The sequence below is a fragment of the Ylistrum balloti genome, unplaced genomic scaffold (assembly GCF_031769215.1).
Source record: "Ylistrum balloti isolate Yb309-2 unplaced genomic scaffold, AGI_CSIRO_Ybal_v1 Utg369616, whole genome shotgun sequence".
Lineage (NCBI taxonomy): Eukaryota > Metazoa > Mollusca > Bivalvia > Pectinida > Pectinidae > Ylistrum > Ylistrum balloti.
In genome coordinates this window covers 998,617-1,017,061 of record NW_026781889.1, presented here as the reverse complement: position 1 = coordinate 1,017,061, position 18,445 = coordinate 998,617, and the positions used below count along the sequence as shown (strand labels likewise).

General features: G+C 33.3%; 1 protein-coding gene across 1 annotated transcript in view; it reads left to right on the top strand.

The window, feature by feature from the left end:
* The first annotated feature begins 13,126 nt into the window (after positions 1 to 13,126).
* Positions 13,127 to 18,445, top strand: part of LOC132548219 (leucine zipper putative tumor suppressor 2 homolog) — a 69,772-nt gene continuing 64,453 nt past the window's right edge. The window contains exon 1 of the mRNA XM_060212044.1: positions 13,127 to 13,310. The gene's annotated coding sequence lies outside the window, so the exon portion shown is untranslated. The remainder of the gene's footprint in view (positions 13,311 to 18,445) is intronic.

The window sequence follows — 18,445 nt, the reverse complement described above, 5'->3', positions numbered from 1 at the left end:
CAAGCTAGTTTGTACTTCAAGATAGCTTCAGAAGATGTTTTAATGGGGACGGAACAGGGATTGACTAGAGGGGAGATAGGGCATCTCCGAAGATAGAGGTGTAGGGGAGAATCGCTCGGCTTCGTACTTCGTTTACTGGTGATTCATGCAAATCTCATTATCTATTTAACCTCTAACACCATTTAACTTTCTCATCACTAATACTTTTAACCTTTCCCGTCATTGTAAAGTAATGACTGTGTGTGTGGGAAGGGAAATTATATAATATGAACGTGTGTATTGTATCTCGCGTTCTCTAGTGAAGATGCAATTGACTGCTCCACCAACATTTCAAACAAATCCATTCCACTACTAATCCACATATGACGTAGTTGATTCAAATATGCCTAAAACAGTCTTATTTCATAAATGCCATTCTAATTTCACCTATTTCTACATGTTACGAGTACATGTTATATATTTTTTTTTAAACCAACAACCGGACGTCGATATTAACCTATCACAAAATTGAAATATGATCAGAAGTCGATGAAATGAAGAAAAAATATCTTAATATATTTGTCGTTTTTAAGACAGATAAGGTATGCATATGAAATAGACCTGCTGTCCCGAGAAGATACTCGCCTAAACCTTCTTCACTGTCGACAACAGCCAGGAAGATCTAAATCAAATCGAAGTAATATAATGTTCTTAAAATAAGAATCGGGGTAGTCAAGAGGAAACATCAGCTGAACTTTATATTGCTCAAGGAAATTAATTATTTTCAAGTCATGAAGGCAAAAATACACTATTGTAATCTGTTGAAATCTTAGCCAGCGGTCAACCTTGTTTGTTGTCTGAACTGTGTATTAATTAATTTGTGATTTTGTAACTTGTCTGCATGTAAACTGATCCCGATGACCTTAGAGTGTGAAAGTATCTAGGAGTGCTGCAAAGTTGTAGTCCATCGTTATCCATTAGTGCATGTGCATTGCAGACTCATTATAGTAGCAACTCTGTTCAGTAGGCGTATATTCTTACATTATGTACAGAGGATGAATTTTGTGATTTCTATCTGCTAAGAGATTATTTGTGTGCCCAAGTCCTTATTGGTGTGAGTGGTAGATAATCTGTAATTAATTCATGTAAAACTAAGAACTGATAAAGTATTATTTTAATCAATAAAAAGTGAAAACAAAAATGCAGTTTTCAACAGCCCACATATACGTTTTGGTGACTGATAGATATAATATTCTATGTTTAATAATCAAAGTTGCAAAGAATTACAATGTTGAGCATATATTGTTCATCATATTATCATGTACATGGTTCATGAAATGATGGCATGTCGTTTATGTATTATATTACAAACTTCGATTTAGGCATGTAAGTCTAGGATCATATACAGATAATGACTTGGTATGTGAGTAAGTTTCTAAAGTATGCTGTATATGTTTAACGAGGACTGCACACTTCCCTGCTTGTCTTGTCATATCAAATGATATTGGATAATAGTATACAGGTAAAGGTAACCTCAGCCAAACCCTTGGGTGATTTATAAAGTATTGTTGTCACTTCAAAGACAGAATTATTATACAAACCCTTCATATCTTATCCATGATATCCCATAAGTACTTTACATCATCAAAACAAAGATAGAAGTGAAGGCATCATTTGTAATTGTATTACTCTACAGGTGTATAGATATAGATAGGTACAAATATACAGGTGAGAAAGGCACAGGTAAAATTCTTTGATCTGTCAGCATATGCCAATTTCTCAACTGAGAGTTTAAAACAAGGTATGTTTTTGTTTACACAGACAGACCAAAGTTAGGTAAACATCATATCATATGGAAGGAAACACTTAGACAGTCTGTCTAAAAATTGAATAGATGTCCATTTCTTGTGACATTAGAAAGCCTACTGAAAGACAATTGCTCTAGAGTAGTTTTTGACTACTCAAACAACAAAAAATGAAAAAAGACTGATGCTCAGAGATCTAAGGGTGTCTATCCCCTAGCTAAACATACTGATTTCTGTTGGCAGGAGGGATCAGTGCAAGTATACTGTTTATATAACCCATTCAAGTTTTTGTCAGCTCAGACTAGTCAACACTGTCCAATACATTCACAGACCAGAGTGTAAGTCTGGGAATATTTTAGCTCTGATGGTCAGCTTGACCACTTTCTGAGACTCTGAGAAAATCTCTGTGGTTAGTTACAATTTTGGAATCATTTTGGTCAGATGCAGTGAAACCGTTGTAGGGTTAGGAGGCCAAATAAGTCCAAATTGTTAATATTCTGTAAGTTGTTCGATAGTGATTAATACAATGATAATCAAGTCAGTGAGCTAATAGCTTATATATCTATATGATATTGACTCCTGGATAGAGGAAATAGTATTGACCACCGGATATTGACCACTGACCACAGACTTTTGACCACAGGAAATTTATCTGAAGGAACACTGTACTTAAACGGTTTAGTTTATGGAAATTCAGGGTCAGAGTTGAACATCAACATATGACAATTTATATTGATATATACTGACCAACACAAATTGTGTAAATTACTAAACACAAGGAATCAGATGCCTTCTATGATGTATATAACACTTTATGATGACCAACAAATGATGTAAGTATCACTTTCACTTTAGTCCAAAACTCTATCTACATTAGAAAAGTGTGTCTAATACAGACAGCTTCTATATTACTGTATATGAATGTACAGAATTCTTGAAGAAATGAAAAAAAGGTTTATCCAGAAACAGAAACATATTATCATATGTCATTGCAGGAAGAAACATGTAAAAATGTATATCCTCCAAGTTGACAGCAAGGTTGAAATAGCTTCATTAAACTTTTTGTTGTTGTAACTTTTGATAAGTTTAAAAGAAAATATTTGTGTGATTTTTTGATACTTGTTTTATTCTATTTTCTCTTGCATTCTTTCTTGTGTCTTCACTTGATTAACAAAAATATTTTTTCTTTTATATCTGTTAAATCATTTTCATTCACTCAAAATGAGAGTGAACAAGATATCTTTGTATTGATTGAAATTTTGTATAAACTGGTCATCTACAACAACAAAATATGATTGATTTAAAAGTTTTCTGTTTTTAGATTTTGAAATCATGAAATTTAACATTTTATTATCATATCTGAATTCCATATAACATTAAAATAGATTCAAATAATGGAAAAAATATTCATGCAGAGATCCACAAAAGATCCACAAAACCTGTGTGATATGTTTCAAAATTTATAATTTCACAGGTAAACATTTACATTTTTCAGACCACATTGTTGATTAACTCATCCAGTTGTTAATTTCTAAAATCAATATTTATGAATACAGAATTAATTTGAACCGTTGGATATACAAATCTTATACCGAGTTATTAATTTAAAGGTATAGCTATATTGATACACAATTTTTGGCCCCGTTTTCCTAAAGCACAGTTAAATGGATAAAGTTTAAATACAGATTCACGCAGGTGTGTTTTTACCTTATTTCCCATCACTACTTAACATAGGTGTAGTCCTTCTCATGCTATATAATGGTATGGAAATGATCAAAAGCTTTCTCAATCTGACCACAAGTGTTGGTCAATTGATTGCAATAAACTTTCAGTAGAGGCTGTTTTATGACTGGTGCTAGTCCTTTGTAGCTTTGAGTCTGTATATAGGCTGCAGGTAAGTGTTGTTACCTGGTTATTTTGTAGGCCATCTTGAACATGCTACTATCATCCAAAAAGTCAGAAGCAGAAAAAATCTGGAACTTATTGCCATACTTGATATTTGTTAATTTGTTCTTTGCTTTTAACTTCCAATCAAACTTTTGTTAGAGAATGTTTATTATGATAAAAATATATTATAATGAATAATACATTTGTAAGTACATTTTTAAGGTGATTCATGGTTTAATTTTCCATTACTCTGAATCTATTAAAACTTATTTTACAACATGTGCAAAACAAATCATTATTGCTAATGTTGGCCCGCATGGAAATATGCAAGGGAGGAAATCCATGGAAAACCCAGATGGTTGGGCAGGTGTCCCCATACTTTTCCAACATTGTATGAGGAATCAAACCTCATTTGGATGATTACATAAATAAATGTGGCATCAAACATTTGGATGTTTACTCAAATAAATTTGGCATCAAACATTTGTATGTTTACAAAGATTAATGTGGCATCAAACATTTTGATGTTTAAACAGATGAATCTGGCATTAAACTTTTGAATGTTTACAAAAACATATATGGCATCAAAGATCTAGATGTTTATGGGGTATTTTAATATCTCATTCATATATAAATTTCCAGTCGTTTATCAAAATGTGGTATGAAGAAAGTGAAAACTGATAATGGTATGAGGTGACATTTGTATGAATAAATACGGTAATAGTAATTGGTTCATAACAGACAAAGACTACATGATCCAGAGTCAATAGACTTGTAGTCTCTATGCCAAACACAATCTTTTCCCTGCTGATTTCTTATTTCCACAAAATAAAAAATAAATTCCTTTTGTGCCAAGTTAAGTGATTTTATTCACCAATTTGTGGCTGGCTGTACACACTTAATGCACAGCAAGGAATGTAATTTGAATCTACATCATAAGGGTGATTTTTTCTTCTGGAAATTAAAAGTAAATATAATAAAACCGACCTTCTACCTGGAGGACAGAGGCCAAAATCTCTCAAACAGATAAAATCTGAATTTTTATGGAGGATAAATGTCCACAGCAAATTAGGCATGTCTAAGGATTTTTTTGCAGGTAGATAATATGCTTACAGGTGAGGTGTCCAGAATCTTGTTACAAGTGTCACCTGATCCTATCGTACAGTACTGCCATGAAAGACATGGTGTTTTTATTGTAGATGTTGGTACTATCTGAATATAAAACCATTACAACCATAGATTGCTATCAGTTTTATCCTCTTATTCTACAAAATGGGTTTGGCAGTCATTATAAGGCTGTCTGGCTATGGTCATTAATGAAAATAGCCAATGGTCAGTTACAAGGTAAAACACAGATCAATGTCCTTAATTTAACTCTATGTATACCAGGTACCTATAGAACCTAGCAGGTTGATCAGGTGACATCACATACCTGTCTGTATTTCTGTCTGTCACCTAATTACCTAAAATCCTTGTGGTAAATCAGAAATTATTCAAGGAAAGAGCATATTATCATAATGAGCATTTGTTAATGGATGAAGTCATGCAGCTGGTTGAAAAAATTAAAAAAAAAAAAAAAAAAACAGCCCAAAAGCCTTAGTACAGATTGTTAAGAATTCAATTATGTTTTTCTGAATTTTTTTTTTCTACTAATTCAATATCAACTTGTAAAGACATCAATCAAGGAAAAAATAATTGATTGTGACTTTTAAAGGAAAAACTAATGTGAAATTCTTGAAGAGATCATGTCCTTTTAAAATATCATATACCCTTAAGCAGAAATGTATAATGCATTCTATTGTGACCAAGTGCCTTAGGTTAGATTTTGTGTATTAGAAAATAATAATGATAATACAAAAAATAGTGAATATATCTATTTATTAAAATAGACAAAAGTTTTAATGCAGGACAAGGAATGAAGAATAATGAATGAAATGATTCAATCACTGATTTTGTGTCACAGTTTCAATATCACAGAGAATCAGATATGAAATGTATACATTTCTGGTAAATGTATCTTATGGTATTAGTATAATGTTCCATTGTCTTGTCCTTGCTGTTGATATTGCCTTGTATCCATAAAACTCCATCATATAACAATTAATGGAACTATCTGCCAGAAATTTATGAGAGGTATTACCTGTAAAATGAGATATACCAACAGATGTTGATACAGAAAGATCAAATTCAATAATCAATATTATGTAATGTACTTAACAGTTTGATCATACAGGTGTCAGGAAATAACAAAGGTATGTGGAAATGTGAAATACAGAAATCAGTATGTGTTGTATAAATAATGGATTCTATATATCTAAAATGCAAATTTTTACTTCGGTGAATATGCCTGGTCTATCATATATTATAATGACATCAAACCTGAATCACTCAATCACGAAGTCAAACGGTGTCTTTTGGATGATAATTTGGTGTGAATTTATCTTGTCATTTGAATTTATTTACTTAATTAACACTGAAGTCATTGTGTGTGCGCGCGTGCGTGCATCCGTCCGTCTGTATGTATGTATGTATATATGTATGTATCTCCACAGGAAATAACTCTGATGTATTCGTATTTAGAATGCCAGTCCATCAAACCGCTAATGTTGTCTGAATCTGTATTGTTTGGATCCTTCACTTACATTAATGAGTTTATAAAGCATGGACTGGATTAAGAAGTATATCATCTCTAATATTTGAACATCAATCCAGTTTATTTCAATCTTGTAAACTGCCCATGATTTACCTAATCATCTATAGACAGTGTCATCTTATGGCATTGCCTGTTATGATATGTAAACCAAACCACATCAGTTCAGTTTATTTAATTACCATTTTAAATATAAAATCTATTTGTTGCTGAATCAATGTAGAGCAGAAACCAGGTAATATTTCTGTCAAGGTTTTGAGATTAAGCTTAGAAACTAGTTTATGTAACCATGGTGATATAATCAATATTTTCTGAAAATCGGCTTTGATCATGGTAGTAAAAAGCCTGTCTCCATTCTTTTACACATGTGATTGATTTAGCTCACAAAATGTAGCTACCTGTTGTTTGTCATTATTGTACTTTATATCTACAACACAAAAAATATTTCTATTATCTAAAAGTATGTGTAGCATCAGAAGATTCTTACTTAATGGATACAAGACCAAGCTTAATTTTTATCTGTATGTCCATGTGAAGAAATTTAGTCTTACTACCTTTTGGAAAACTGAAAACGGATAATTCAAAAATGATTTTTATCATTTTAATTATCTTCTACTGAGTCGGAGGTGCCAACATCTTCACATTGTATGAATGGTGAAAGTACCAGTTCACTAGTTTACCACACCCAGCCCCTATTACCTGACCTCCAAGGGCTTTGTCACTGATATACTGATGGCATGTTAATTTTTGTGCTCAAATCACCTTGAGTTGAACTGATTTGAATAACTGGTTTAATTCCTATCTTTCCATCTTGAGGGTAAAATTTTTCATCGAATCACAAAGAAATTTGACTCTGAGCAAGATCATTAGAGAACCTGCCAATCACTGTTCTTTTTAAAATTTCATATATTTTATAAAATCTGCTAATAGACAGTACTAAACACAAAATTTGTCTGACTGTCCATCTTTGAATGTGCAGACACTGGATGGACATACCAATTATTTAGTTGTAATGACCTTTTAACAAAACAAATTTTAAATCTCTTACTTCCAAATTTTGTAAATTCTAAAAATTGCAGCTTTGAAATTTTTCATTGACTTGTAAATAAAAAAAAAGATAATAAAAAAGGCGTATCTTTTTTTTTAATCAGGTAAAAGCAACATGATTATAAAGGACAAGGTGTACTTTTGTCGGCAGTCTTCCAAAGATAATCATAACTATTTTGATCAGATTAAGATTACCTCTAAATATACATGTGAGTTTAAAAACAGCAGGCACCTTTTCAGTGTCGTACTTGTTAAGAATCTGCCGAAAAACTCCACCTGTATGTTAATAATAGAGATCCATGGGAGATGTCAAGGCATGTCAATACCCCGCCAGTTATCCAGCTAATTATCTTTGTATACACTCAAAATCATTCTTTAGATTAAGATGTTTTTGTTAGTTTGATTTCAACAGATCTACCCGACTTGATTAAGGAGGATAAAAAGCTACCACAACCGTACTGTCATCTAGCCATTCCAACAATTATAATAAGATTGTCTCAATACACAAAAGCAAATAGATTCTGTTTGTAATCTTTGTCAAATATCCTTTTATAAAATTACAAGGAAAAAGAAACTTTATGTTACAATAAATGTATTTCATTTATCTAGGTTTCACCTAAACTGATGGAAAGAATGATGCAGTGAAATTGAACTGTGTACTAGTCTGCCCAGATACATAAAAATATAGGTTTCTGACCCATCACCTGTTTACTCCCCAGTCTTTTTTTCTCATAGTTAACATGATTGGAAGACTGAATATCTTGGATGCATAATTATTTAGATATATCTCTGAAACCTCTCATGGTACCAAAGACCACCATGATAGACATTTTGCTAATATGCTCTACACACCTTAATGTTGGACAAGAGATTTATTTAAGAACTACTGAAATGTAATTTGGACTTGCAATGAAACACATTGCTCTATCTTCAGAATTTAGAATGAATGCACTCATTACCTGGAATTAGATATCAAATCAGGGAATGAGAGATCTCCATAGTAAAATAAAAACATTAACCAAGGGAAAAATAGAAATTAACAAATTTAACTCCTTGATAGTTTTCAGTTTTCATTGCTAAAAGACTTGCCTGCTTTAATTATACCATTATCAGAAACCTGCATCTTAATGCATGGCAGCTGTATACAAAAGACCACTGCTTTAAATCACACCACACAGATATCTGCTCTGATAAATTTGCCTGCATGATTCTTATCTTAATTCCTATCAGAAATCTGTATTCACATACAAGGAAAATGAGACCACTTCAGCCAAACCCCCTCCCTCATCTGACAGCCAGAAAATAAACAAAAGTGAGTTTCTGCTTAGCATGCCCACAATACCAACGCAATACAAACAGAGTTTGGTACACCCAGTTTTTCAACACTAAATCCAACGGTTCTGAATTCTTAATTTTTATTTGTAAATATATATATTTATATGAAAAACGTTTAAAACTCCAGTCATCAGGGTCAGATGTATAAATTTAGAAAAAAATAATTCATCTGAAATTTAGGGGAAAAGCATGTTAAATGACAAAGTAATTACTGCTTAAGTTAACAAAACTTTGGACAAAAGCTGTGTAAGACTTATTAGAAGGATCGATAGTGTTGATAGGTTGGTTATAACTGTGCATAGTACAGCCCTTCTCATCTCTTCATTATCAGCTGATAGTGATCTCTCCATGCCTTAGGTCCCTAGGGACTCATATGCATAGCCCTAATTACCAAATTAGGGTCCAGTTACTACAATCAGCAAGCAAAGGCATGTTTAAAGGCATCTGGGCTCCAACGCACAAATTATCTGTCCAACAAAATTTAGAGAAAATTATCCAGATCATTTGGTTGCCATGGAAATTAAAGATTCCATTAAAAAATGTGGAGATGCTATGATGCATTATGGTATAAATGAGATGAAAGATATAAACTGCCTTTGATGATTACATAGAACATTTCTGAATAACTTCAGTCATTTCAATCAATACAGAAAGTACTACACTTAACATGCTATACATGTATTTAACAAACAATAAGCCATGTCCCCATTAAGCCCACCTCCTTCATTAACTTTACACGAAGGTCAAGTATTTCTTGTTGAGAAAATACATTCCTTTTAAATATTGAAATAAATATCAATATTTCAGATTTGAAACTCTAAACATTCCGGGAATAAGTATTTTTCAAATATGCTCAGAAATGGTTTAGCTTCTCAGAAATTAAAGCTGTGATCATAAGAATATCATTTATAAAACAACGTGAAAATGATACTTCACAATCAAGTTCTTTTCAATTCTTATCACCTTAACTTACATTTGAGAAACAATTTAACAGAATCTTGATTGCAAAATGCAGAACATACCACCATGGCAGCCATTCAAAATAATCAAATCTTACACTGAATTAGTAATAGTCAATTGAATTGTTAGGAATTATATGAATAATATAAACAATTTTATCACACACTAAATTTGGATCACTGTAAATGTCAAATGGATTAAAGAGTTACAGCCCTTTATTTGTAATGTGTTGCAGATGTCTCATTAGAAGTTGAGGAACCTGGTTTGCTTTTTATCTACTTTTTTATAACTTGATACACAGATTACTTAAGAAAATATCTATTCTTTTAAATTAAAACATATACGGACAGTACCTTTGTCTCCTTGGCTGTCATACAAGTGAAACACTGAACTCTGAAAATAGGAAGCACTGGTATAAATTATATATTTTTTTTCCAAATTAAGGATTTCTGTGTTGAGAACATATCTGCAAGAATACTTATTAATCTTAAAGTAAGTACATGTGATTTTTTTTACGTTATTGTCTTCAAATTGTAAAGAAACAACAAAAAATTGTTTATGGAAATTTATTTGTAATTATGGCTTATGAACGGAACAAGGCATGCAATGGAAGATTCATGGTGTGTATATTGTTCAAGTCATTAATCTTTTGGTAAAATTTTCATAACTGAAGAAAAAAAAAAAAAAAATGACACACTTTATTTCAAGGACAGTTCCATCAAAGACTCCTTGGAACAAGCAGGTTATTAGTACTGATAGGTAAAATAGTTTTTTTTCAACGATGACTTTTTGTTAAAAGCAAACAAAAGATGGAGTTTATGTTGAAACCATTAAGACAATTCTAAAACTGTAACAAAACATCAAAATTGGCAGGTGCGTGATAAAATGTTTAGCACACTGTCATGAAAAAACTTAAATACAGGTATACACAATTTGATTTTATCTGGAGGTAATTTTCATCCATGCAAATAGATGCCCCCATACATTTTCTATAGCCTACGAAAATGCTCATACAAAAAATTTAAAACGGAAATAGAGTTACGGTTCATAAATTGTAAAACTGTATATCTATAGAAATTTGATACAAAACTGGGTCTGTTGTATAACTACAGGTGCACAGCATACCAGATAATGGCTTAGAAATTAGATAATCCTTCCATATATGTTTCCTATTGAAGAGAACCCTTCCGCAGATCAATCATAACACTGGTGTTAAGATATTGATAGCTTAACGTTTTCTAAAATAAAATTTCAAAAACATATGAATCCTTAAAATGAAAGAAAGAAAAAACCTGAAGTTTCATCAAGTAACTATTGATTCACATTAGTTTAATCAATATTCTTTTCTGCATGGAAAATGTCTTCTGACATTTTACTTATATCAATTTGTTAATCTAACAATACTTTATGTAAATGAAACTTGCTAGACTATTGAAACACTAAAGGTGTCTACCAAAATTCAAGATCTTGTCTTTAATTATAATGAAAAGAGATTGTGTCTCGTATCATGCTTCAAAACCAGAAAATGATTTATGAAAATTGATATAAGCATATTATTCATTCTTCACAGTGAATATTTAAAAAGAATTTAATTTAAAGAAAAAGAAATCAGAATCCATGCCAGGTATATAGTATAGTTACCAACATAACATAAAATAACATAATTGAAAATGATTGGGTGGTCCTTCATAAGTTTAATCGCTTGAAAATTCAGAAAATATAAAAAAAACCTGAAATTAGCACACTAGACTTATCAATCATGTCTGGCTATTTTCACTGAGAGAATTTGATATTTTTAAATTTAAGGCTGAGAGCACATGACAAATACCAAGTAATGACACACGATATATATATACTGTTATTTATATCGTTATCAAGTGGTCTATTTCATATTTCATTAAGCAATGTTGTGATCAGACTGTGAAAATAGCATGGAATAGAGAAATCTTTCAGACCACTAAACCATGATTTATTGAGTACCGTTGCTGATATTATACTTTTAAAATGAAAACTGCAATTTTGAGAATACCAAACATTTCAAAGAGTGACATTTGTCATTTATCAAAAACAAAAATGTGACAAAATCAGGAAATATCTGTGAAAATCAATATTTGCTCATACACCAATGAATATAAGGAAATATTCAAAGTACCTGTATGTTGAGTGATGTTACCTGCTTAAATCTACTGATTCAGCTATCCAGTATTGGTTTCTGACTGCTGATTTAACCTCATGCTATGATACTCTGAGCAGTTTTTGTTTAGCTGAAAGCTGAGATCTCTAAACTTCTATGATTTTGTGGTGGTGTACTTTGGCAAACCAGTCCGACTATGTTGCTCGAGACGATGGGCTTTCAATATGTTGCTCAATGAAGTAGTCACCTGCTACTTTAAGGAGACCCCGACTATGTTGACAGCAATATACCCAGTAAACATTAAAACAATTGCACATTGTGTGTAATATAAAAGATGGCAAAATAAATTCACTTGTGTGTGCCCCCGATATCTGCATAAGGCTGTTTTCAGTTACATCAACATGTATTTGATCTGTATTTGTGATAATATGGGAAAATGATAATGAAAGCAGAATTATTCCAGCATTTTGAAGTTTAAATAGAATTCTTGAAAAGAACATTTTAAAGATTTAGCTTTAAAAAACCTGCATTATTGAAACATTTTCATTTTACAGAAAAATAAATTGTTTCCATAAAAAATTCTGAGGATTTCATTGCAAGACTTCAATTTGTAACAAGACGCATAACTAAAATAAAAATCTTTACATACCATTTCCCTTTGTGAAATAAGAACCATAACTCTCAAATTATACATCCCTGGTCAAAGGCGATAAATATTCACATACAAGTTAGCCTACCAAGCTGTATAAATTGGTACCTGTAAGTCGGGGAAGTGATCTGAAAGCCCTTATAGTGTCTGATTACAAAGTTTGATGTCTCAGAAGTCAGATAAGAATAGTCAATACAAGTCAAATTCTATTTTTTCAACATGCAAGCTTATAAATCACAAGAAAATAACTAATGATAAAGGAAAGGGAAAAAACTTCGATGAAACAAAAAAATACATCAATCATGAGACTTGGAGCTATCACCGGATGACTCGGACAGTATTGTCATACGTATCTTGAAAATTAAATAATATACACATTATCGTCTCACTCCCCTAAAAACCTTGCTCCCTTGGGATTCAGGTCGCCTTGGGGGTTCCTTTGCTTCAGGCGGACCCCTTGATACTATGCCTCTAGGCTCAGTGCATCTGTCTCATATTTACATTCCTCAATACACACGGCTGCAACCCTATTTACAACATAAACTCGTCCTACGGAAGCAAAATTGATTGGCTGATTGCGTACAAAGAAATGGAGGTGATTTAAGGTCACGGTATGGTCCCATTATTATAGAGGGGTGTAAAGGGCACTAATGTATTGGGTCGGCTCATGTGCTTGCTCTGTAGTTGAAATGAGAGGTAGCAGGCAGTTTCTCTCTGGATCTTGGATGTTTTTATTAGCAAAGCTAGCTACCTCGTGTTAACTCTGTGTGTTTGTGATAATTTTCACTGCATATATAATTGGACCAGTAATTAGTGTCGCCATCGCTCTCTGGATGTTTAAAAAGTACAAGTTAGAAACTCTTGGTAAGTAAAACTATACCAGTATATGTACATCTTCCCATCTTTTAACAATGGTGGAAATGATGAATTTGATGATTTTTATATGAATCAAAATCACTGTTTTGCTCTGGTGTATATAAATCTCACTTGACATAGATTTCAGACTGTATCAACATAATTACTCATTCAATTGATAATAATAGCTCCCATTGTGAATGATTTTTTTTGCATAATCATTACTTTTTGAAATTGTAGTATATATAGTACCATAAAAATGGCAACTCATTGTCAACATTTCCAGAAGGTTTTATAAAGTAAAGAAAGGGCTTAGAAGAGTCTGTGTTTTAAAATAATGTAACTTGTGGTGAAATACAAAAACAGACCCCACACAGATCTCTAACTCGGAGAAACAGTTTTGTGTTACTATGAGGGAGGTCGAGAGAACCACATGCAGAGATTACAAAATCAAAATCTAGCATTTTAATGTGTTCTTTGTATGGACCTATAGTCCGATCATATACCAAGTACTGTTCTTGAAAGTTTGAATTTAAATTAAAAAAAAGTATGTATACATGTAAATCGGAATAAATCATTCATTTTTAAGTTGAATGGTTTCATCAGTTTCAAAAATAGTTTGAAAATTTTTGCAATTAATCTGACGTAAATTTCCAGATTTAGATAATAATTAAGGATGAACGTTACAGGTTGTTTTTATTTGTCAAACATGTTTGAAAAGTTGGAAAAAATCCAAGTTTAAAAAAAAATACATAGGTAGCATTCCAACACATTGTTTCTACATTAGCTAGTGTCTGTGGTTAGCCTGTAGGAATCCTGTTACAATGTATTTCTCATGACAAGATAAAAATTCATTAACAATAGTATCTATGGTTTTAAGTTTCAACATTACATGACAAACCAGATAGCAGAAGTGTAACTCTTAAAATCATGTTAACAATGATGTAGCAGTCTTTGGCTGACAGCTCATCAAGCTTTGTTAGTTTCAGGGACTGTCAAACAACTTTTTTCCAAATGTTCCAATATTTCAGTATTGATTCTGATAAGTCAGATCAAGGCATAATATGCATTTGTTTTAATTTAGGCCAGTTTATAGTAAGGCAATAACCATCATAAAATTTAAAGTATTTCGACCATTGTCTGTTCTGAGTATCACACTTACTATTATAGATACCTGAAACTATCATGAAAAAGTACTCTGATGGTTATAGTGTTTAATATCAAGTATGTTTCCATGGTTGGTTTATAATCTCCATGTGAAAGGAAACCAGAGTACTAAGGGAGAAATGTGTTCTGACATGCAATCTGAGAGTGAAAGGGATGTTTTATGTAATATACAATAAAAAGGGACAAAAATTGACACTAGACATACAACAGTATCCTTTACTGACACTAGACAGACAACAGTATCCTGTACTGACACTAGACAGACAACAGTATCCTGTACTGACACTAGACAGACAACAGTATCCTGTACTGACACTAGACAGACTAGAGTATCCAGTACTGACATAGACAGACAACAGTATCCAGTACTGACATTAGACAGACAACAGTATCCTGTACTGACACTAGACAGACAACAGTATCCTGTACTGACACTAGACAGACAACAGTATCCTGTACTGACACTAGACAGACTAGAGTATCCAGTACTGACATAGACAGACAACAGTATCCAGTACTGACACTAGACAGACAACAGTATCCTTTACTGACACTAGACAGACTACAGTTACCTTTACTGACACTAGACAGACTACAGTATCCTTTACTGACACTAGACAGACTACAGTATCCTTTACTGACACTAGACAGACAACAGTATCCTTTACTGACACTAGACAGACAACAGTATCCTTTACTGACACTAGACAGACTACAGTATCCTTTACTGACACTAGACAGACTACAGTTACCTTTACTGACACTAGACAGACTACAGTATCCTTTACTGACACTAGACAGACTACAGTATCCTTTACAGACACTAAACAGAGTACAGTATCCTACACTGATACTAGACAGACTACAGTATCCTGTACTGACATTAGACAGACAACAGTATCCTTTACTGACACTAGACAGACTACAGTTACCTTTACTGACACTAGACAGACAACAGTATCCTTTACTAACACTAGACAGACTAGAGTATCCTTTACAGACACTAGACAGACAACAGTATCCTGTATAGACACTAGACAGGCAACAGTATCCTTTACAGACACTAGACAGGCAACAGTATCCTTTACAGACACTAGACAGACTACAGTATCCTACACTGATATTAGACAGACCACAGTATCCTTTACTGACACCAGACAGACTACAGTTACCTTTACTGACGCTAGACAGACTACAGTATCCTTTACTGACATTAGACAGACTACAGTATCCTTTACTGACACTAGACAGACTACAGTATCCTTTACTGACACTAGACAGACTACAGTATCCTTTACTGACACTGAACAGACAAGAGTATCCTGTACTGACAGTAGACAGACTACAGTATCCTTTACTGACACTAGACAGACTACAGTATCCTTTGCTGACACTAGACAGACAACAGTGTCCTTTACTGACACTAGACAGACCACAGTATCTTACACTGATACTAGACAGACTACAGTATCCTTTACAGACACTAGACAGACCACAGTATCCTACACTAATACTAGACAGACAACAGTATCCTGTATTGACTTTAGACAGACTACAGTATCCTTTACTGACACTAGACAGACTACAGTTACCTTTACTGACACTAGACAGACTACAGTATCCTTTACAGACACTAAACAGAGTACAGTATCCTACACTGATACTAGACAGACAACAGTATCCTGTATTGACTTTAGACAGACTACAGTATCCTGTACTGACACTAGACAGACTACAGTATCCTTTACTGACACTACACAGACTACAGTATCCTACACTGATACTAGACAGACAACAGTATCCTGTATTGACTTTAGACAGACTACAGTATCCTTTACTGACACTAGACAGACTACAGTTACCTTTACTGACACTAGACAGACTACAGTATCCTTTACTGACACTACACAGACTACAGTATCCTACACTGATACTAGACAGACAACAGTATCCTGTATTGACTTTAGACAGACTACAGTATCCTTTACTGACACTAGACAGACTACAGTATCCTTTACTGACACTAGACAGACTACAGTATCCTACACTGATACTAGACAGACAACAGTATCCTGTATTGACTTTAGACAGACTACAGTATCCTTTACTGACACTAGACAGACTACATTATCCTTTACTGACACTTGACAGACTACAGTATCCTTTACTGACACTGGACAGACAAGAGTATCCTGAACTGACAGTAGACAGACAACAGTATCCTTTACTGACATTAGACAGACAACAGTATCCTTTACTGATACTAGACAGACAACAGTATCCTTTACTGACACCAGACAGACTACAGTATCCTTCACTGACACTAGACAGACTACAGTATCCTGTGCTGACATTAGACAGACAACAGTATCCTGTGCTGACACTAGATTGAAGGACAGCAGATAGACTTCAGTTTATTCTATAAGAACAGCAGATAGACTTCAGTTTAATCTATAAGGACGGCAGATTGACTTCAGTTCATTCTATAAAGACAGCAGATTGACTTCAGTTTATTCTATAAGGACGGCAGATTGACTTCAGTTCATTCTATAAGAACAGCAGATAGACTTCAGTTTAATCTATAAGGACGGCAGATTGACTTCAGTTCATTCTATAAAGACAGCAGATTGACTTCAGTTTATTCTATAAGGACGGCAGATTGACTTCAGTTCATTCTATAAAGACAGCAGATAGACTTCAGTTTATTCTATAAGGACAGCAGATAGACTTCAGTTTATTCTATAAGAACAGCAGATAGACTTCAGTTTATTCTATAAGAACAGCAGATAGACTTCAGTTTAATCTATAAGAACAGCAGATAGACTTCAGTTTATTCTATAAGAACAGCAGATTGACTTCAGTTTATTCTATAAGGACAGCAGATAGACTTCAGTTTATTCTATAAGGACAGTTGAAGGGTGTCAGTTTATTCTATAAGGACAGCAGATTGACTTCAGTTTATTCTGTAAGGACAGTTGAAGGGTGTCAGTTTATTCTATAAGGACAGCAGATTGACTTCAGTTTATTCTATAAGGACAGCAGATTGACTTCAGTTTATTCTATAAGGACAGCAGATTGACTTCAGTTCATTCTATAAAGACAGCAGATTGACTTCAGTTGACTTCAGTTTATTCTATAAGGACAGCAGATTGACTTCAGTTCATTCTATAAGGACAGCAGATTGACTTCAGTTCATTCTATAAGGACAGCAGATTGACTTCAGTTCATTCTATAAGGACAGCAGATTGACTTCAGTTCATTCTATAAGGACAGCAGATTGACTTCAGTTCATTCTATAAGGACAGCAGATTGACTTCAGTTCATTCTATAAGGACAGCAGATTGACTTCAGTTCATTCTATAAGGACAGCAGATTGACTTCAGTTCATTCTATAAGGACAGCAGATTGACTTCAGTTCATTCTATAAGGACAGCAGATTGACTTCAGTTCATTCTATAAGGACGGCAGATAGACTTCAGTTTATTCTATAAAGACAGCAGATAGACTTCAGTTTATTCTATAAAGACAGCAGATTGACTTCAGTTCATTCTATAAGGACAGCAGATTGACTTCAGTTCATTCTGTAAGGACAGCAGATTGACTTCAGTTCATTCTGTAAGGACAGTTGAAGGGTGTCAGTTTATTCTATAAGGACAGCAGATAGACTTCAGTTTATTCTATAAGGACAGCAGATTGACTTCAGTTCATTCTATAAGGACGGCAGATAGACTTCAGTTCATTCTATAAAGACAGCAGATTGACTTCAGTTTATTCTATAAGGACAGCAGATTGACTTCAGTTTATTCTATAAGGACAGTAGATTGACTTCAGTTTATTCTATAAGGACAGCAGATTGACTTCAGTTTATTCTATAAGGACAGCAGATTGACTTCAGTTTATTCTATAAGGACAGAAGATTGACTTCAGTTTATTCTATAAGGACAGGACAGATTGACAACAGTTGAAGGGTGTCAGTT